This window comes from Dermacentor silvarum, chromosome 1 (genome assembly GCF_013339745.2).
Source record: "Dermacentor silvarum isolate Dsil-2018 chromosome 1, BIME_Dsil_1.4, whole genome shotgun sequence".
Lineage (NCBI taxonomy): Eukaryota > Metazoa > Arthropoda > Arachnida > Ixodida > Ixodidae > Dermacentor > Dermacentor silvarum.
The window spans coordinates 266,230,047-266,253,067 of record NC_051154.1 but is presented as its reverse complement, the minus strand read 5'-3'; the positions used below and the strand labels follow the sequence as shown (position 1 = coordinate 266,253,067).

Below are 23,021 nucleotides of genomic sequence, written 5' to 3'. Positions count from 1 at the left end.
CTTGCTTGCTTTCATCTACCTGAAGATCCTGCAGCTGCTTTTCTGTGTTCGCAGAAGGTATGACAGCTGACATGTCTGGCTTCTGACAATTTGGTCCATAGTGGGGTGCTGAATTGCTCGCTACACGATTAGTGGATCTACGCTCACGATGGCCGCACTCCTCAAACAGCCGCCTTTTGCGATGCACCATCTGCCTTTTCATTTCCAGTTTTTTTTGCGAATATTTTTTCAGGGTTGCCGCTGGGCTTGTGCAAGTGACAGCCTTGCTAGCTTTAGCGTGCCATTCAGGTCCCATGTGAAAGCAAAGCCCCGCACATTGACAGCGATGCTCATAAGAGCCCCTCTGGCAACGATTTATCTGTTTTTCCCCTGAAAACTTCGCCACAAGAAACATAATGGCTTCAGCAAGATTGCTGGTGTCATCTGTGATCAGACGGTCTGCCTTGTCTGCAATGATGTTGGCTGCAGATATCAGCTTTATTTGTTGTATTTTAGGAAGTGCATGATACAAGTCATCTCCTTTGCTTCCGTTACAAAAGTATCTTTTGCAACCATCATGACACCCAAAGACATGTAGCGGTCCATTCCTTAGGTCATAAGCTAGCTCTTGAATGAGTCTTGCTTTTTCTTTCTTCATGTCTACTACGCTGCCATTTAAATCACGCAGAACATTAGCATAGTGGCTCGCAGCATTCCGTGCTCCATTCTTGATACGCTTGATTCGAGGACCCGACATTAACGAGCGAGTGCCTTTGCTTTCTTTGGCGATGTTATAAAGCCGAGATGTATAGCACTTCACTACATGATTGGCACACTCGTTTTTCTTTATGAAGCGACCATATTCAACTTTTGTTTGAAGCTGGTAGTACACTGACGAGTCTCCATCACCTATGAAAGTGCGATACTGCACACCATGCTTTGCTTCTTTGGAACCCTTCCACAAGAATATCAGCCTCCATGGCGCCAGAGCTCTGATCCCAGTTTTTGTAGCAGGCGTGCTGCTTTGTCTGGCCTTTCTTTTCATAGTACTCGCAAATGCTGCACAACTTATTTCTCACGCCCAAATAAAGTAGCTTTTGCGTGCGCTTTCCCATGATGACCGCCAGACCTGAGTTGGCAGAGTACCTATGGCCATGACTTCTGTGAGACCAGGCGCCATCCACAACAACTGTGATGCTTGGGGTACTGCCATCCTCGCAGAAATCTCCTGCAGCCTCTGCCAGCATTTTTTCTTGTTTGCCAGCCTCAGTCATCTCATTCAGGAGGGCAACCCTTCACAGCTGAAAAATAAGAAATGGAGACGTCAGAGTTTCAGCTATGTTTCAAATACATTTTATAACAACATTTAACTCTAAGAACCACATTGTCAGGGCATTGAAAGAATTACTACGCTGTCGTTGTCATTTTCAATAATCCATTTTCAATGACAATTCTTCAGTAAGTGGCGTCATTGCACTGACCTAGTGACGATTAGGAAACGCGACTGAAATGCTTTACGCACGGTTCACTGTGACTCCGACTACGCGGCCCTAAAACCAATCTGAAAAACATAGGTCAGCTCTAGCAATCACAGATAAATAAAAAGGGAACGATTTGCAATTCGAAATACTCGGATAATGAGCGGACGCTCTTGCACCGTAGGGGCGCTTGATATGTGTTTTGCGGTATATACAACATAGCAGAATGTGTCTCTTACCTTCCCAATGCTTTCCTCTCGGCGCAGAAATGATCCCTTGCTCATTGCAGGAATTTCCATGACGGACATTGCCTCTTCTAGGTGCGAGTGGCCAGAGCCTATGCTCATAAAACATCACACTGCAGCATCATTGACGCCTAATGCCGTCTTTTCAGTTAGAGATGTAGGCTCTGCGATAGGGTCTGTTGTTACCTTCTTGTTTTCGCCGCACCCATTGCACTTGAACGTGTACTCGGACCAGAAGCCTACGCTCTGCCCGTAGCTCAAAGCAACCGCCATGTGGATGGCGCAGCGATGGTTGTTGAAATCTTGTATGACCTTTATAAAATGAACGACTGAGACAACTCTTCTTCCAGAGATGTTGGTGCATTGCGACGAAATTTCATTCGAACCACTCGCAAAGCATAGATCTGGCAGGCACTCGTCAACCCCAAGGCCATCCCAGTACTCTGCAGCAACCTGTTCTGGGCGAGTCAGTTCTGGGCGAGTAACGGCCCTCATTTGCAGATCCTCATTTGCAGCTTCGTCATTGTTTCTGCTCGTAAAAGCAGCTCGTGCTTTTTCTCCGTAAAAAAGGAAATAACCGGCTCTGTAGAACTTGAGTACGATGCCTATTGAGGCATTGTATTCGAAAGGATCGACAGCAAGATTTTGGAATCAACATTTCCACTGAAATTTAGGAAAAAAGAAAAGGTCGGATATTTCTAAAAAAATAAAAATAAAACACTGACTCGCCATCCTGGCCCTGCAAAAGTCGATGCCCAGAGAAGCTGTTGAAAACCACCATTACAACGACTGATGGGGGTATGCAATGCTTTATGGCTTTAGAGTGATTATAATTTACAGTTATGGTAGGAATGGGAGTAATGGGAATTTTGACAGTACGTCTCCAGCCATAACGGTGCTGCAACAACGTTGAAATCAGTCGCTAGGCAGGTTATATTATATACCAAAGGCTAGGGACGTCACACCCCACGTCGCGTTGCGCAACAGTAATCTTTACCGGGAAACGTATGCGGGGAGCGCTACGTGCTTCGCATTGTTATCAGGAGGGCCGTATCATCAATTATGTGGTTCATATGATTCTTTTGGGCTTGCTCTTTATTGAAACGAATGCTGTTAAGTATTTTGTATGCGTGATTCCAAAGAATGCATGCTCTTTTCGCTTCATTTTGCTGAGTGCTTGAAGCCTCTGCCTTACGGGTGTACAAGCCACTGCTCTTGGCCCTGCACTGCCGCTGGAATCGGCCCACATTTTTGCTGACGGACGCGGACACGAAAAATGCCGACGGAACACAAAGTGGGCCGATCCCGGCGGCAGTGCAGGGTAGAGCACTGGCGTAAAGCAGAGGCTACAAGCAGTGACTCGTCAATGGCTCGACCCCCGTAAGGCAGAGGCTGCAAGCACTCAACTAAATGAAGCGATAAGTGCATGCATTCTTTAGAATCACACATACAACATACCGAACAGCATACGTTTCAATAACGAACAAGCTCAAAACAAGCATCCGAGCCACATATATGATGACAAGGAGTTCATGATAGCATTGCGAAGCACGTAGCGCTCCCGGCATATGTTTCCCGGTAAAGATTACTGTTGCGCAAGCTGCTGAGACGATTCCAGCTTGCGACGTGGGCAGTGACGTCACTCGCCTTTCGTATATGAAATACCCAGCCTAGCAAATGATTTCAATGATGTTGCAGCACCGCTATGGGCGGCGGCGTGCTGTCAAAATTACGACTACTCCCATTCCTACCATTACTCAAAAATAGAACTAGTACCGTTACTCTAAAGTAATTTGAAGCATTGTATACCCCTCGGCAGTTATAGTGGTGTTTTTCAACACCTTCGCTGGACATCCACTTTCCCAGGGCCAGAATGGCGAGTCAATTTTTTTTTTTTTTTTTTTAGTATGCTATGATCGACTATCCTCCCTGTAGAGTTATTAGCTAGCGAATACACCAGCACAGAACCAAGCACATCTCTCGTTATACGCGTGCTAGATTATACAGGATGGTAACATACATGCCCGGATACATACACACAAACCACGCACGCACGCCCACAGTTACAAAAACGAAACAAGTCAGACCCGAAGAAACAGAACACGAAATGGGACCAAAATCAGAACTAAACGTGCCTTACTGGCCTTAGGTGTCAAACGTTCTGTATGCGCCGTGCAAAATAGAATATATCTTTGTGGCAGCACACAAAACACACGAGACATTTTGTTTTATGTTATTCCCACGTAATCTGAAGCTGTTGTCAGTGTACGAAATTTTAGTGCATGCAGTAGACAAATATCGATAATATTGAGGAATAAATAAACTCGGCAAAAGAAAAAAAAAAGATCTAACATAAAGGAACCACTCTGTATGAACCAGGTGTCCGAAAGTTTTCGTCGCCTTTCTCGTAGATTTCATATGCGGGTGAATCTCCCTACATGCACATGACCTTATTTTACCAGGAGTGAGAGCAAGTAAGCAGTAACCACTAAGTTTTCACACAGCAACTATGCAAGAGTACTGAGCGTCAACGGCACAGGATCAACATTTTGATGGTTTCTGAAACGCGTCATCGTGTCTTTTTTCATCATCGTAGGAATACAAATTTAGTAAACCAATTTCTAGAAGTGAAGTAAGAGAAAAAAGAACCGTACTGTGTTGACATATGCATATGACCAGTAGATGACCTACCAATACGAGAAAAATACAAAACAATGTAAGCCTTACCTTTTCGTTTGCAAGGCGTTCAGAGGTTTTCGACGTTTCGCCGATAGCCCTGTTGGCTTTCGCGAAGGATGCTTTTCCAACTTCCCCATGACATGGAAGCGCAGTTTGACCGCAGGTCTCGAATGCGCAGGACCACGCAAAATCACGCAGGACACACGCGAAAAACAACGCTGAATGCCGCTAAACTTCCGTGGCAGCTACCACTCAACCAGACTGACTGCATGGGAGACATCGAAGTGGCGACTGAGGCACAAACTCACAGGCAAATGTAGGGGCAGGGAGGCAATTAATCCTCCTTGCGTCTGCTTTATAAAGGGAAGGTACCTATGCAATTTGAAAGAGGTGAGGTCAGTGACACCACCGCCTAAACCCTCCCCTCCCTCACGAACATGTACAGCGGTGAGCACTGTTAGGGTGAACACCTCATTAGTATTCACGAGCCTATGGCAGTTGATGTTTAGCACAAAATAAAGAAAGCTATCATTTATTTTATCGGCATCATCATTAGGCGTTATATTCAGCACATTTCCCCCCTGTAGTAGAAGGTATGTTGAAGTTATAACAACTTGAATACTAATGAGGTATTCACCCTCACAGTGATCACCACTGTACATCCTTTAGAACAGCAGGCTGTTGTGCTAGTTGGATTGACATGATATTGCAAAGGGGAACGCAGAAGTGTTGTGGCAAAAGGCTCTCATGTCTTGGTCTCCTTTTTTCCGCAACCCTTCGCAATATCGTGTACACCCTCCCCTCCTTCACGAACGTGCTTAGCACATTCTTTTTCCAGTATACCTGGATGCATCATTACTCAGTACTGCAGCAATTCTTCAAAATTTGCTGGTTTTTCTCTTTTCTTAGAGACCGGAGAAGGCCGCAAGTGCCGAATAAATTTCAAGTATAAGCAGCCCGATTGCCTCATGCAGCAATGGTGCAGAATTATCTCCCATTCCTTTGTCCATGTGCGTGCATGCTTTTAGCTCACTTCGTGTGGGATGGCGCGCAAGAGAAACTAGAGAATGCGCTCTTTCACGCGAGTCTTCATATCGCTGCCCGTATGATGCACTTTCTTGTGTACCACTTAGCACAAGTATGCGTCCCGCATAAAAGTGAAATCAGCGTTTCATGTGCACCTACCGCCTAAGCAACATGCATACTATTCTAATTCATGAAGAATTCGATAAGCAAACACGTGAAGCAATCAATGCAGCCCGAAGAATACTGCTTGGGTGTCACTGTATGCTCTGCAGGAGTAAAAAGGTATTCTCTGCAGGAGTAAACACAGGAGTAAAACAAGGCATTATGATTGGACTGATAACTGTCATTTAGTGACACGATGAATATGCGTATGTGCGTACATAAAAAGTTTTTTTGATATGGGTTTGTTGCAACGCTTGCCATCTGCCAGTTGCTGATGTCCTCTTGTTTGGTTGTTTCCCCAAATATACCGTAGTCATCAGGCTTGTAGCCAGGAATTTTTTTCGGGAGAGGGGGGGGGGGGGACTTGCTGAAGGCCTTCACTATTTGAGGAAAGCACATATTTTGCAGTAATTATTTTCGGTAAAGATGGAGAACGTTTGTCAACTCCCGACCCATCGCAAAAGTTTTGCACTACTTTGTATGCACATACATTCACGCACACATGCAGACACACACACACTCGTATAGGAGGGTGCTACATGACACATGAATAAATTGAAAAAAACTTTAGTCGTGCTAGTTTTGCCTTACTTTGCAGTGTTAATAAACCAGCTCTCTTTAACAATTCAGCCAATGAATCCGTGAACTTGTATTTATTAAAAAAGAACCTTATTGCCTTCCTCTGCACCCCCTCCATTTTTGCAATGAGTTCTTTTGTGTACGGAAACCAAACAATGTTGACGTACTAAAGCACTGGTCGAACAAGCATTTTGTAGGCCAGCAGATTTGCATCTGGGGGCGCTAGACGAAGGCGTCTTCTCAGAAAGAAGAGTCGCTTTAGTGCTCAGCATGTCCATTAATTTCCACTTCCGTTTTTTTTGTTAACATGGCTTTCCAATCAGACAGCATGTGTCGCCTAAATATTTACACTGAAATACACAAGTGAGAAGTGATTCATTCATAACGTAAGTAAAATCAGATATCTGTTTCTTTTTACTTACTGTTAGCGTTACATATTTTTGGGCACTTAGAGTCATCTGCCGCTCCTGACACCAAGAAAAGGCTGAATTTTAACAGCGGAGCTGTTTAAGCCGGCCGTTAGTCCGTCCGTCGCGGACAAAAAATGTGGGCCGATCCTGGCGGTAGTGCAGAAAGGGTCCAAGCGCAATGGCACATACCCATGTGAACTAGCGAAGCTGAGCCTGGCTAAGTCAGCAAAGCATGGTTGGGACTACTTAAGCTTAGTCAGTCATCGATAGCCAATCAATAGCTATTCAATCAATAATTAATAAATTTCGGAAAATACTGGGGATGATTTGGTAGTGCTTCGCCTAGCCCAAATATGTGGCCAATACCTTGCGATAACCAATCAATAGCTAATCGATCAATAATCAATAAATTCTGGGAAATGCTGGGGATGACTTGTTAGTGCTTAGCCTAGCCCAAAAGCTAGGACTAGCTAGGTGCCCATAAGCTCCCCTGTCTCTAGCATTGCGCCTCCAGAGCAGGCTACGCTAATTTTTGTATATGGTGATCATCACTGCGGTTAATTTCGCGGTAAGAAATACAATAGTCAGTGAATAGACGGATGTTTCTATGTAATCGGGAAGGCAAATCTTTTATGTGTATTAAAAACAAAACTGGGCCCAAAGCACAGCCTTGGCGCACTCCCGATGTAACAGGTGCTAAATTGGAAGCTTGATTATGATATACACGAATTGTGAGCGATATAGATCGCCATACTCTCTCATGAGTGCACTCACTCACACTCACTCTCATTTATTTCAAAGGCGTGAGTGCGCGTGCGAGTGAGTGAGTGCCAGTGAGTGTGAGTGCAGGTGAATGTGAGTGCCATTGTGTGTGAGTGTCAGTGCCTGTGAGTGGAGGTGAGTGAGTGTGAGTGGAGGTGAGTGCGAGTGATTGCCAGTGAGTGTGAGTGAGTGCCAGTTAGTATGAGTGGTGGTGAGTGTGAGTGAGTGCAGGTGAGCGTGAGAGTGCGGGGCCTGGAAAAATTATGGTGAGTGTCGGAGGTAGCCACACTGCCGACATATGTGGCTACCTCCTTTTATTTAAAAATATAATACACTTTCGCCTGTCTATATAATACAAGCATATTGTGTCTGCGCATGGTGTTCACACTGAAAAAAAAAAAATAATGTTGAAGGGAAGAGGTAGTTGCCGCTGGTGCTTCTAATTCCCTTGTCCTCCTATTGTCAGCATTTGCAGAAATAAAGCGGAAGTATGAATTAAAGACCGTGCACGTCCGCACCATCAATGATGCAGTAAGCTATTAGCCACAATAAAATTGTAAGAGAAAAGGTAGGCAACTCAGAAGAAACCTCAAATGATGCGGGTAACAGAACTCTGGTAATGTCACTTTAGGAACAGGTGCGCATTTGCATTATATATATATGACTGAAAGCAGTTTCTCGAAACATACATTTTACATGTAGATACAGCAGTGGCGCACCGATGCGGAGGGGGGGGGGGGGGGTTCGGGGCTTCTTGAGCCCCCCCTCGCGTCCAGCCCCACCAGTCCAACATGTACTTTCAGTGCTCTGTTCACATTGGCAGGAGGTGGCTCGAGGTCGAATTTTTCTGATTAGTAAAAACACTCTTTGTCTTGTGTTTTATTCATTCACTCCTAAATTACTTTTGGGTAAAACGCTGCAGAAATAAACATCATCATCCTTGGTGTCATTATATTATTATAATTATTAGGCAATTTATTTGCTGTTGGATTCCTCTGGCTAAAGCAAGGAAATTGCTTATTATGCAAAGTGCTTGCTCCCCCCCCCAGCAGAGATCCTGGGTGCGCTACTGAGATACAGTATGCAACAGTTCGAGTGTGGTGGGAGCATTGACCAATTTATATTTGATGGCTACTTTTGGGAAACTACTGCTTTGGCTATCGTTGAAGCGTTGGTTGTGTGGTTGATAAAGATCTCAAAATATCTCGTGCCACGGCACTCTTCAGACCATGCAAACGTACCTTGCTGCTGCTGATGGCCACCTTGATGAAAATCTGTAGGTCACAGATTTGGACACATTTACGCAGCATAGCTGACGACATTGCATAGGTCGGCATCCTTGCTCACTGCTACACTTACTCTCACTCGCTCCACACTCAATTCACAGATGAAAAATCGCAAGAACCAGCTTCTGCATTCACGTTAATTCTGAAATCAAATAGCCCATGCACTTTTGCGCAAACAAAATTGTACAAATAAACCTAGAAGGTTGAAATTAGACGCAAAACAAAATGAAAGACCCCACATTATGGATAGTTTATGCATGCACCATTTATTAGGAGAAAATCTTACCCTACGGCCAGGTACTCTTATAAGCAAAGCTTGCACTCAACACAAAAAGTAGTATGCCACTCTGCTGCAGCTAAGTACAACTCTTACCTGAAGCATACATCGCTTTTGCATCATTGCACAATCAATGCTGAGCTACAGCAGATTAGTGGGCATCAACTGCAGGGACAAATGAGTATGCAGGGACTAGCAGAGGTCTGGTATGAGCACTCCTTCAGGGAGGGTCGCCTAAGAAAATATGTGTTGCCTGGTTCCAACTGGTGGAGTTTGGAGAACTTGTATGAGCAAATAAGTTCTGACGAAATCAGTAGGGTGGAGCAAGTTTCATGCAAACGTCTTCTCTGTAGCTTCGTGCTTTGAGATTGACTATTGAATATTTCCCCTTCTTCGAAGAGCTAGAGAAAAAGAAGAAGCCAACTGCAAGGCACGCGGGAGCACGGACGCACGGAGAAGACGACAAAGTAGAAAAAGAGACAGCGTCCGCCATGGACAGCATTCGATTCAATTACTGTACATAATGTAAATACAGTTGTGTTTCATCATAGGCCGTGACCATTTATTCTATATTGACGACCATGTTTCTTATAAAAAAATTCCTACGCAACGTGCCCACATCTCACGAGAGGGCACATATCGTTTCATGCTTCCAAGCGTAGTAGATTTGCCGAGTTGCAGACAAGTGAGTGAGTACGCTTGTGTGGAGTCTGGAAGTGACAGACATATATGATCACCTGTACGTGGGTTGTGAAGACTACTACGATAATGATGACTAGTTTCCAAGCGGGCCCTTGTGACTCAGGCCAAGAGAATGTAGTAAAGGTTTGTCGTCTGACTGTTGCAGGTGCAAGTGCCTTCGCTTCAACCAGCAAAGAGCAGCGCTCTCAACCACACTAGACCAGCTGGCAAAGCGCCCACTCGCCGAAAACAAAATTTTTGGACACCGGATTGTGTGACAAATTGTGACTGCGCACTGTATGGCTAGTGCGGTAGGACTGGCCGTTACGTCTCAGTGGGACATTGACACTCTTTAGGACTATATGACACAGACTGTATGACAGTGCCCACTTGGACAGTTCTCCATTGTTCATTGTTTCCTTCGCTTGCTTTCATTTGTCTTTTATACCCCTTCCACAGTACAGGGTAGCCAACAGGAAATATGAAGCGTGCCAAAAAAAAATGTAAAAAAAATTAAATTATGGGGTTTTACGTGCCAAAACCACCATCCGATTATGAGGCACGCCATAGTGGGGGACTCCAGATTAACTTGAACCACCTGGGGTTCTTAAACGTGCACCTAAATCTAAGTACACGGGTGTTTTCTGCATTTCACCGCCACCAAAATGCGGCAGCCATGGCCGGGATTTGATCCTGTGACCTCGCGCTCAGCAGCCCAACACCGTAACCCCTGAGCAACCACGGCGGGTAAAAAAAAAAAGTCGGAGAACATTGGAGCAAGGGAGGCGATAGCAGAGGAGAATAAAGAAGTTAGAAATTGCGACATAACACTTGTTTGATCTATTTGATATGTGCGGGCTTACTAAATATTTTGGCGCAGCTGACGACTCAACAAAGATGTGGACGACTTTTTTTGTATAGAGGTACAACGACCATGTGGTATTTCAAAGGCTACCAAGTCCAGGATGATTCTCCGGTCAACATCCCTGAGGGCACAATAATGGGCGAGCTCCTGGATCTTGTTCTGGATCGAGCTTCTGTGCCCCCTGAAGAGCTTGTTAAATGAGGTTCAGCAAAGGTGAATATCCCAGTGGCCCTAAATTAAATTAAATTATGGGGTTTCACGTGCCAAAACCAGTTCTGATTATGAGGCACGCCGTAGTGGGGGACTCCTGAAATTTGGACCACCTGGGGTTCTTTAACGTGCACCTAAATCTAAGTACACGGGTGTTTTCGCATTTCGCCCCCATCGAAATGCAGCCGCCGTGGCCGGGATTCGATCCCGCGACCTTGTGCTCAGCAGCCCAAATCCCAGTGGCCCTATTCAACCAGCTGGTACTCGAGCAACAGTTCAGACATGCAGCGTCATATGAAGAGAGATCAATTCTTCAGGCCTTAGCGATGCCACAACTTTTGCAACAGAATGCCACGGCAGAAATTCTCTTGTATCCAGAAACCATCAAGAAAATTTTAGTCAGAAACTTTTGTCGGGCCTTCTGATAAACCAGAAGAGAGAGAGAGAGAGAAGAACTTTATTTATTTCCGGCAGATTGCTGGGCTGGGTTCCCACCTAGGAGCCAGCGGAGAGACCATGTCTCCCGGCAGCTTCCTCGGCCTGCTGGATAGCCCACAGTTGCTGGTCCAGGCCTGAACTGAGCAGCGCAGTCCCCCAACGCGCCCGAAGGCCCTCATTGGAGGCCGCGACCCCAGTATTGCTGATTAATGCTGGACATGCCCATAGGATGTGATCTAGTGTGGCTCTGGTGTTACAATACTGGCATAGATTGGTTGTATATAATTCGGGGTATATATGGTTCATGATGACAGGGTTCCAGAAGGCTGCATCACTTTTTAAGAGGCCACAGTAAAATAAAATGGGTGGCTATCTGACCAAGACTGTGTCATGGCACAAGTTGAGCTTCTTACTCCCGTATGCAGAAATGCATCTTAACTTGAAACCCATGCTTGACTTAATCTAAATGATGCCTATCGTGAATGCACTGAAGGGAACACAATGAGCGTCTTGGGCACGTTCATGCCAGAAGTCATTTAAATCCAGTCAAGCATGGGCTTCAAATTAAGTTACATTTCTGAATACGGGGGTTAGAGTACATTTGCGAGTGCCTAGTTCTCTAGTTAACCTCCTCCTTTACTTTAACTTCTTTGTGGGTCTGAAACATGGAAGGTAACACGTGTTGTTCAAGGCACAGAGTGTGGTGTGTAGGTTCAATGAAAAAGCAATTTCACTGTCAGATAATGGGACCACAGAGATAGAAGAAATGCAAAAAAAGATTGTTGGAAGCTGTTACAGGACCAATTGGTATGTATCATGTCAGTAGTGGCACAAATGGGTCAACAAGTGTCGCCGAGTCAGATTGTATTATGGCAGGAGGTCAAAAGGGAGAAAGCGTGTTTTCTTGGCAAACTTGTGCTTCCTCCTAGCAATCAGGTTGAGAGTGGGAGGGGGAATGACGAGGCAGGCAAGGTGAAGGCCTATTGGGCATTGTTAAGCCTTGCAATGGGCTACACTTTCCTCTTGGCATTTATGACAGTGTGTGCAAAAAGTGGGGTACTCCTGTGCTCCTAGTAACGCAGTAATGTTGCATTGTGCAGGAGCGTCACTGCATATTTTAAATTCTGGAAGAGGCAGTAATTATTTTAATAGCAGTTATGTATTTATCAACATGTGGATTTTCCAATCATTTACAACTGTATTCATGTACTGGAGCATGAGTGCATGCTGATATTGAAATGAGAACTACCAGGTACCTTGCACACACCACTTCAAAGGTGCATCTAGATTTGCCACTTCCTGTAACAAAAATTGTGCAGTGCTGTGGAGTTCATCTACGTGTATGGACAAAATCGTGCCCTTTCCAGTATGATATTGCGTCATAGTTGACCGGTGCCTTAGGTAAACAAAGATCATTGTCCTTATCTCATGTCTGATCCTGTTTCACGATCCCCTTTTATGCCTTTTAGAAAATTCTGCTAGCCTGCTGCGAGACACAGCCAACTACGTGCCGGGCACGAAAAATATTTATTTGCAACTTTCACGCACGGTCTTTTTTTTTTTTTTTCATTATACACACAGCAATCGCAAGGACCTGCATAACGTTTGCTCTGGTTATCACAGACAGAGACAAATATTGTTTGCGCAATTCTTTTTTGTGTTATGCAGCTTTATGACCAAAACGCCGTAAACTTTGGCTTTGTTTTTCTTTAGTCTTGTTTCATCAAAGCCACTTGCAGAAAGCCTTGACCGACTGCTCATGTTAAGGCAACAGAACAACATACACATGCAGATCTACAGGCACACAGTACAAGAAAAACCAAGAAAAAAAGCATTAGAAAAGAATGAGATGGCACATCCAATCCTTATAGTATAGGGAAGAAACCACATTAAGGCATCTTTTAGTCAAGCACAACCTGTAGCAAATTGTGTATAAGGCTTAAACACCAACACGTTCGTGGCTCATACCTGAAGACAAGAAAATGTATGTATGTACAGGTAAACCAAAGCAGACAGGTTGTGGTTGTCCCAAACAGCTTAAAGCAAGATGCCACCCGGTAACAGCCAACCAGTCCATGCACCTTTTTTTTTCCCTTCTGAAATTGTTCTGAACAATTCCACATACTTTGCAGAGAGACTGACCATAGTGTTCCACACCAGCATCACCTCACATTATCACAAGCGCAATCTGCATAAATTGAGATGGGTTGACAATGTGTTAAATTCAAAGAACAACTATAGATACTTTTATTTCAATACTGCATAATGGTTCATTCCCCAGTAGGCAATAGGAGTTGTTGACAGTAAAAGGTTGCCCATGTTTTCGCCCTGCACATTGTCCCTGGCCTACAGCAGTGCCGTGGTGAGGTTATATATTGGCACCATTTCACTTTTGCCTGACAAAGTGCGTGCAATTGTGACACACATGTAGAGAAAGCAGAAAAGGCATTGAAATCGGGCTTTGGTGTTACACTTGTGCCGCAATAGCGAGCTGAAAAATTTTGCACAAAGCATAGTAAAAAATGTAGCCGCCAGTGGAGAAAAAGAGGCTCCGATATCTTAAAATTTGGCAAAAACCTGACATGCTACTGAAAGTTTCGTTCTAATTAAAACTTTCCAGCTGTCTCATCCTTTTGCCTCTCTTTACCCGAAGAGAAACTGTACATTATGTTTATGGAAAAAAAAAAAAAAAAAACAAGGATGCCCAAAGCTTAAAAGCACTATGTACACGAATAAAGAAGGAAAAAAAAAAAAGAAAGAAAGGCACACCTTTAACGGCTGGCGTAGTAAGGTACTAAAAGCAACAATGACAATGTGCAAGTCTTTTGGACTGGCAAATAGTGCAGTAACATGGTGGAAGGGCAAAGCACACTGATGTTTGCAGAGATGAAACTTGCAGAAGACGACAGAGTATAAGTAGCCGTCATGGGGGGAGGGAGGGCAATAAACACGTCCCACACAGCAGCCGACAGACACAAATAGACACAAGGAGAAAAAACACTGGTCGTTGACAACACACTTGGATTAGCTTATTGTTTCCTTGGTTGCATCTGACTGTCTGTAAAAGTAGCAGATCAGAAGAGAGGCACGCACAAGAGAAAGCAGTACACTTCTTCGGTCTTCTACTGACGACACATGAGCAGCACTGCACACGGAGCGTGAAGGAGAAGGCTGGCCATGAGGAGATTCGACGCGCACACATATGCCTCCCTGGGGGATCTTGAGCATTGTCCCCAGCTGTCCTTCACACCATGGTAGATTCATATGCCCTGCTGCTTGTCCTAACCTGCACATGTGCAGTGCACCATACTTGTATAAGTCACACTGTGGTTAGGCAGCCAAAACACTTAAGTCTAAACAAATGGTTAGCAAGACCTGAAAAAAAAAAAAAAAAAAAAAAGGCCATTAGTCAACAAGGATGTAAGAAATAGAGAGAGAGAGAGAGAGAGAGAGAGAGAGAGAGAGAGACGTTTATTAAATCATAAAAAATAGATAATTCTACATGTATAAAAAGGCGACCCCAGTGGTTTTTCCGGTGAGGTGCCTAGATTAAGTTAATGGTTTCGCTTCTTATAAGGTAGGTGAGCAAGCTGTCATATATAGCTTTGCGGTGTTGAGGGGTCCCTCTAGGAAAGGAAATAGAAAGATTATGCAGGTCTACTGCACATTTCCAAATCTATGTGAAGTGGTTAATGAAATGCTATCAATTTGCACATTTCATTCCTGCGTCTTCGATGTAAAGGAAACTGGCATGCCTGCATGTGCTCTCGTGCACCTGTGCTTTGCTTTAAAAGTGGTGCAAATTATGTTCGTAACAAACCCAGAGTTCAGTGCTCATGCCAATATGCACTATCACATAAGTTTCATGCAGCAGCAATAGAGAGTTTTAGTATAGCCTATATAGTAGCAGCAAACGCAAGGACTTTGCATCAACATTGTTATGTGCTCCACACTGCACGTGTGAAGTATGTAAGTAGTGCTGGGGCTCTTGTGTGAGCACACTATCTTCGTAATTTAGCGTTCTGCACTGACGCACAACGCCTTGCACAGGTAGGGAAACATGGAGGAACCCTTCGAAGGGTGCCAACCACAGACGGCCTTGTTGAAGAGCATCCACCACAGCTGTGGGAGGCAAGTGCTGCTGCTGGGTACCTACCAGTAAAACAGGTACAAGCATGCTCCTGGTCTGGTGCTCGGCCACCCTCAACGCTTGGAAAGGGGTGTTTGTCCCCAACCCAAAGGAGTCCCCACCTCAATAGGTGCATTTGGGCCACCACATGGGAAATTGCCGCCATAGGAGCGGCCCAAGCCTCCTTTTTTTGTGCTCATGAGGGTTCCAACGGGAATTAAGGGGCACACGCTCCTTTCCCAAGCGTATCACCGCTGAAGAAAGTCGATCGCCAGGCCGGGGTATGCTTGTGCCCATTTGAACCAGTGGGTGCCCGGTGGCAGTGGGAATCAAACCCACAACCTCCCGCAGCCAAGGTAGGCACTCTACAACTAGGCCACGGCTTTGCAGTTTTGCCCGAAAGGCAAAGGATAGATTGTGGTAGCAAATTATTATACAGCTATACAAAGTAAGGATAGTAGTTTTATTGGCAGTATAAAGTCGTAACCATTATCTTACTAACTAAATTAACAAGCATGGTGCCACGTGCGCACAGGCGAACATGAACACATCTTACTCGATGACTGCGGACACTCGCTTTCAAAACGCTGGCAAGAGGAAGAGCGGCAGCAGCAACGAGCGAATTGCCCTTAGTGCTGCTTCTCGCTTCAACGGTGAGAACAAAGTGTACACGAAGCCATCAGCCCTCTGCGCACCTAGACTCTGTACCCACTGCAGATCGCTTTCAAGATGGGGCCCGCACGGCCGCGCTCAGCCCCCGCCGCGTTGTTGCCCGGCGCTCGGAAATCAATGCTCGTGGGAAACTTGCTTTTCAATAACTGTTTGAATGGATGATGTTTTGCTGCCAAGATGCTAAGATCTGCCTATGGTGAGCCACTTGCCTTGAGTGTAGATGGCACGCGAGAATCAGAGTCGAGATTTTGATTACGAAGCTGGAATGATGATGCGTTGACCATTACAGCATCAAAAACACGCGTGTACCATATAGTCATCAGCCCAAGTTAGTAGACAACTTGATCCACAGGGTCAGCACAAGTTCTTGTTATGGCAATATCATGCCCTGCATGAATGAATGCATGTCATGAATTTAATTTTTGTCATGCATGTCATGACTTGACATACAGACCATGGCATTCATGCCAATTATTTTATGACAAACATGGCATGACAGGTCATTAATGTCACACGATTGTCATGACATGCATATCCAGAATATATCCAGTTAAAGAAATGCATGTCACATAATTCAATCCATTATACTAGTCATCTCAATTATGACATGCATGGCATGTCATTGATGTCATGACTGTTGTTACGTCTCAACCTTGACAAGCGCATACCCTAGCTGGGACATTTGGCACGAGGCGGCCTTATTCATCAGCGTGCGCACCAACAGCGACTAGGCGTGTCATAGACTGTTATGTGTTAACAAAGGCGCTTGCGTCGAGTCAACAACAACCACCGCCATCCGCCGATACGGTAATTACCGTGAAGATTACTACCTAATCCTGATTAATTGATGAAAGGGGTCATTGTCGCCCAAAACCGTGGGAACAGCTTTGAGCTCAGTTTCCCAGGTAGCCATCCATACTCAAGAATGCGGGGGCGAGGCTGCGACATTGAAGGCGGGCCTGGCGGAACGGTGCGTCAACATAAGAGGGCTGCTGCGACCGATTCCACAATTGCGATTGGCCGAGCTACCAACATCAGATTCCCCAGTCCAATCTCCTAGGGAAGACGACCGTATTAAAAGCGGAGACTTGTGGTGCAGTGAGTATGGTTCTGACATGTCCTGATGTGAACTCAAGACGTTTAATGTGCTCCTGATTGAGTGGGCGTCTGTACCAGGGGCCAGTGTAAATAATGTAAATTAAACCCTTTTTCCTTCATTCCTATTACCAGAAGTACTTACTTGTCAATGGGCCTGGTGGATTCATGGCCCAAACGCCACCTCGAGCCGCTACACTGTCATTCATGTCAGTTCCATTTTCTAACAAGTTACATATCCGGGCATTCATGACATGTATGAAATGACATACATGCATGACATGACATGCGTGTTATGAATGATATGAGGTGATGGTGTTGTGGTCTCATCTTCAACTGGATATTGTGGGCTCAGGGCCGTGGCTTCAGAGCCAGTGACCAGCTGAGGCTCCCAGAGACGACACGGACTGCGGGAGACAAGCAAAGAACTACCTTTACTGACGAAAGCCCCAGGCCAACTGCCGTCCAGCTTCCTAATCCTGCTCTGCCCTAAGGTTCGATGCGCGTGGTACGGGCAGGTGAGCCAGAGCCGATGGTGATGATTGCGCGCAGCGGTGCTGCCATGCGGCTGACATCCCCACAATATGTATCAGGATATGTGTGGCAAGACGTGCGTGCATGACATGTATTGTGCCACATGTGACGGGTGCTCCCCCCAACTGCGTTCTTCTGAGCCCCACGACTGATCACTGCGACGAATCAAGAATTAGACATGGGTGACTTCAAGCTGCCCCAGGCCTTCCCCACGACGAAAGAAGAATGTGGGTGACATCAGCATCCTCCCCACCTCGTTCCAGCCAACGAGGAGCCCAAAAAGGGATTTAAGGAGAACCGGCCCTTTGTGAACAGAGTCGCCACCAGCCGCCCCGTTGGTCTGGTGCGCTCTTACTGCTATTACCAGCTATTACCTGCTATATCTGTACATATTGTATAAAGCTTTCGTCTCCTCTTCGTCGGCTTGTCGTCGATCCCGGGTCACAATACATGACAAGAATGACATAGAACAACATGCTCATGCATGTTTTGTCATTACTGTTATGTCATGACATTTCTGGCATTCATGTGATGATGACATTTCTGTCATGTCATGCACATATGTCAGCTCATTCATATCTAAATAGTACATCGATTTAAAGCAACAACCACGACATGACATGCACTTCCATGTCTTGCCATTCATATCAGGTCATCCATTCATCTCATTCACATCCTGAAATGACCATGACGGCATCATGTCATTCATAGCATTTATGTCATGACATACATGCCATAACAAATACGTCATGTCGTTGATGTCATGACATGTCATTCATGTTATGTATGCATGCACGTCGTGCCGCCCCATGCCTATTCTGATATTTATCCCGATGGAGAAAAAACCACGACGGCATCACGACGTAGGAGGCTGGATAGATAGATAGATTGATACAGTGTAGACCGCTTATAAAGTAAGTCGCCGGAGTCGCGAATATCTGCACTATAAGTGGTACCGCACCATAACCAAAACAACAATTTTTAAGCCCTGCACGTATGCAAAAAATGTAGACCAAGCATGTAGACACGCTTTGTACTATCGCGCGCACATCGTGATTACGTTTTTGCCAGTGAGCTAGCGAAAACATAATCACGATGTAGCCGGTGCTCTTCAAGTTCGACAGCTTTGCACCAAGTCAAAATGAAACAACTGTTTGCCGCAACTGCTGCGGAAAAAACCGTGACCGCTATCGACGCGATTATGAACGGCGACTTCGCGGTGTTGAAGGCACTTGCCCGACGCACGCACCAAGTCTGGACAAATAGACCGATCCCACCGACCGATCTGCGCATGCGCCGGTTTTCCGGAAGTAGCACTGCCACCATCTTGGTTGTAGTCAACAGGTCAACCACACCACCGCAGTCCGCGCTCGTTGAGTACTGTGCACGAGTTTCCCAGACATCTCTGCGACTCAACCACCGAGAAACATTCGTCATGTATTTTAAGAAATTACATTGGCTGTTCATTGCAGCATGCAAGGCGAACGTTGAAAAGTGCCTGCTGCTCTTTCATTTCGGTTGTTACCCGCTGATCACGCGTTGAGTATTGTATTTGTTCTAGCTTTGTATGTAGTACATGCTGATGAACGCGGTCGTTTTGCATTACTATTTTTGCACACGTGCATCTCGGTGACTGCAACGTTACGTTTGTTTAGCGACGGACATGATAGGATTTGTATACATGTTGGAGACAGGTTTGAAATGCGGCGCCAAAACTTTTGTGCCCTAATGATACTTACCTACATGGGTTTCGCGCACGACTTGCAGACTTCGGTAACAGCGATATCTAGAAGTTCAGAAGTTCTTAAGTAAGCTAGGCGGCGTTTTTAACATAAAAACGCCTATAGCCAATCATTGCCAAGTCATCGATAGCCAATCAATAACTAATCGATAATTGATCAATAATAAATAAATTCCGGAAAATTCTGGGGATGACTTGGTAGTGCTTAGCCTAGCCCAAATACGTGGCCAATACCTTGCGATAGCCAATCAATAGCTAATCAATCAATGATCAATAAATTTCAGGAAATGTTGGGGATGACTTGGTAGTTCTTAGCCTAGCCCAAATACGTGGCCAATACCTTGCGATAGCCAATCGATAGCTAATCGATAATCGACAAATAATCTATAAATTCCAGGAACTCTAAGTACACGGGTGTTTTCGCATTTTGCCCCGATTGAAATGCGGCCGCTATTCGTCCCTGTATCCTCGCGCTGTGCATTACCAGTACCCCCCCATTAATCCGTTGAATCCAGGTCTCTCGAAGCTTTCGCTCTTTAGAAAACACATAGAATCCGAAGCCTTTGTCCCTTGTGTGGTTGTTGTACCACCCAGGAACACAGCAGGTCAATCCTCCCATCGCACAATGGCTCTACACGAACCATAAAAATTGCCAAAAATTGTTCAGAAACAGAACGCACAGGCACTCCGGGCGGCTAGAGCGGCCGGATGACTACAAGTACGAGCATGCACCGCAGCAGCGGTGGCGTCGTGAAACTGGCCGGTAGGATCGGTCTATTAACTACCATTCGCTGCAACAACTGCAGTTGAAACCGCGGTCGCTATCTATGCGATTATCGATGGCAACTATGCAGTTTTTTAGGCACGCGGCCGACGCGCGTACCGACTAAAAACGAAACTACTGTTCGCCACAACCGCTGCGGAGAAAACCACGGCCGCTATTGTCGCGATCATGGATGACGACTACGAAGTTACGAAAGCCCGCAGCCAATGTGGTGTTATGCGCAGCGATAAACGGAAGAATACAGGCTTAAAAGACACAAATAGGCTAGAAGCGTTCTGGCGTTGCTGTCATTCACGTATGATTTCAACTGATGGCTGTGGTGATGCGGACTCCGCTGCTTCATTTCGGTTGGACGCTAGCGCCGTTATTGCTCTTTTGCGTCGCACATTTGCTGTGCTCCTCGCTCACCGAGCTCCGAAAGTAGTCCGAATTAATGAGTTTTATTGCATTGAATAATGCATACGCCGGCCGGGAGCACGCACCTTGTTGAGAAGTGTGCTCGCTGCCGCCCTTGTCAGCAAGATTTTCCCGCGGAAGCTGCATTAGAACCGTTATTTCGTCTCACGCAGCTGCACTGTAAGCAGTATGCGTATACAGTAGAACCTCATTCATACGTTTTCAAAAAATACGCGAAAAATAAACGTACGATCCAGAAAACGTAGGATCCGAATCCAGCAAAAATTGAAGCTGACAAGCCCATATTGAGGTGCAAGGGCAGAAAACATTTCTTGCAAAACATAGTTACAGTCGAATCTCGTTAATTCGAAATGACGCTGTGGTCCCGTCGAAGTTACGTGTATTCCAATGGGCGAGAACGCTCGGTAATTCGAACGCGAAAGCATTTGCGACGGTTACTTCGAACATAACCGTGCACCGACAATGCTCTCAGCAGCACGCCAAATCACGTGGCGGCGCCTCCGACTGGCAATCCTCTGACACGGCCATAAAGCAAAAGCTTAGGAGAGAGACCTCAACGCCGCGCGGAGAAATAAAAAAGAAAGAAAAAAATACCGCGGCGAAAATTTCCTCTCCCAAATGGTAAGGTCGCCGTTTCAGCGTCATGCCAGAACACGCGTGTAAGTGCCGACGTCTCAGCCAACGCAGCGGCTGAGGGAAGCACCGCGGAGGCCCAGTCCTGCCTCCGCGGTGCTTCCCTCTGCGCCGCAGCCGCTGTGTTGGCTGAGACGTCGGCAGTTTCGTTGGCCCAGGCCGGCCAACGCTCGCTTCAATGGCAGAAAGCGAAACTAGAGGAGCGGGCTAAGCTGGCGCCAGGCCGGTGGGCGTGCACGGAGACAGTCGAAGGTGAGGAAGCTACGAGGGACTTGAGAGGGAGGGCGAGGGGAGCCACCGCAGCGACGGCGTTGCCGAGGCCAAATGCGCTTCCCTACTGCCATCCTCCCTCACTCCTTTGACGGTCTCCGTGCGCGCGTCGCCGCCGTGCCGGCGCGGCCAGCTCCCTGAAGTTTCGTTCACTGCCGTTATCAGGATGAGAGAGAGAGAGAGAGAGAGATTGTGGTTGTGAAGAGGAAGAGGCGCTATCGGGATGCGAGCGTTGGCCGGCGTGGGCAGTTTCGGGGCCCTTGCTCGCTATGTGCTTGCGCGCCGCGATATCTCACGACTCAAACCGTTCGTACGTAGCGCTATGGTGCACAAATATGTCAAAAATAAGTCCTTTTAATTTGAACAAATTTTCAGGCCCCTTCGAGGTCAAATTATCGAGATTCGACTATTTTCTGCTGGTGCATCACACCCTTGGACAGGAACAACTCCTTTTGCGCACATTGCAGACCCTTGGGCCCTTGTCCGCATTTTCGTTGTCTTTCGTGCGAAAGAAGCTTTGTAAGGCTTCCAGGCCAGCAAGGGCTTCGGTGAAGGTAGCCGGTGGGCGCAAGCATTCGTTCTCGCTGCCGTCTTCAGGCGCCTCGTCCGCCACCACCTCCGCTACTATCTCGGTGACTCGTAGCGCCGCGCGCTCGCGGCGTCCGCCCGTTTTCGAAGCTTAGTAATTCGCGTTGAAGCGAGGGGCGAGGTAGCGCAAAGGTCAATTCGCTCGCCGCTGCTGCCGCGCTTCGTCACTTCGGGCGAACGAGCAATGCAGAGAAGTCGCGGAGGGGGGGGGGGGGGGGGGGGGGGGGGGGGGGATTGAGCACTGCAGAGAAGCCGCGCGGCGGCTGTCTGCCACTTAGCGCTTCACAAGCACATGAGCGGCCTTTTCGCACACCTGAATGATTATTTTTCGCTGCAGAACGTATCATATGACCGCAGTTTGCCACAATGCTGAACGTTGCTGCCGAATAATCGTATTTTACGGGAACGTATTAACCGATTCCTCTATGGGGTTATGTTTATTTTTTGCGATTGTGAATGCAGGAGCCGGGAAATCGTATTAAGCGGGAACGTATCCGCAAGGTTCTACTGTACATGGAGTTCTATGGGAGGGTAAACGGGAGCCGGAAAAGGCCGCGTTGTAGCCAGTTCTGCACTATAAACAGTTACGTTATAAGTGGTCTATACTGTATATAGACATAGATAGATAGATAGATAGATAGGTAGATAGATACACTCAAAACACCTCAAGTTAGCAAAGAATGCTTCACATTAAAACTGCTTTATACTCTCCATCATGCCCAGCACTTATCTCTCAGTCACACAACCCAGCATGTGCCTAGTGCAGTGTGCTTTGAAGCCATACACTGTACCGGCACCTTTTCTGCTTTCATTGCATTTAGTGGCTCTACAGTGTCAGCAGCAATTACCCCACAATTTCTTTTACAGGCTGAATCACCAGCTCCTCAAAGTGTTTCTTGCAACCAATGGTCTAGTACAAGGCTGGACAATGGACAACACGAACGCCAGCTGGCGTTCGTGTTGTCCACTTTTCTTTTGTGTCCGTGTCTGCACTCCTTACCTTTTTTTCATTATGAAAAACGTTTTTTAGAACCTTTCATTCTCCTTACTTCCAAACCATTATGGGCCCATACAAACCGGT

The 23,021-nt window shown here is 46.2% G+C and overlaps 1 protein-coding gene across 6 annotated transcripts in view; it reads right to left on the bottom strand.

Annotated features, from left to right (window-relative positions):
• Window positions 1-12,585: 12,585 nt before the first annotated feature.
• The window catches only part of LOC119437139 (phosphatidylcholine:ceramide cholinephosphotransferase 2), a 218,703-nt gene continuing 208,267 nt past the window's right edge, over window positions 12,586-23,021 (bottom strand). For all 6 annotated transcript variants that reach the window (XM_049660316.1, XM_037704206.2, XM_049660315.1 and 3 more), the window contains one exon: window positions 12,586-14,363. The gene's annotated coding sequence lies outside the window, so the exon portion shown is untranslated. The remainder of the gene's footprint in view (window positions 14,364-23,021) is intronic.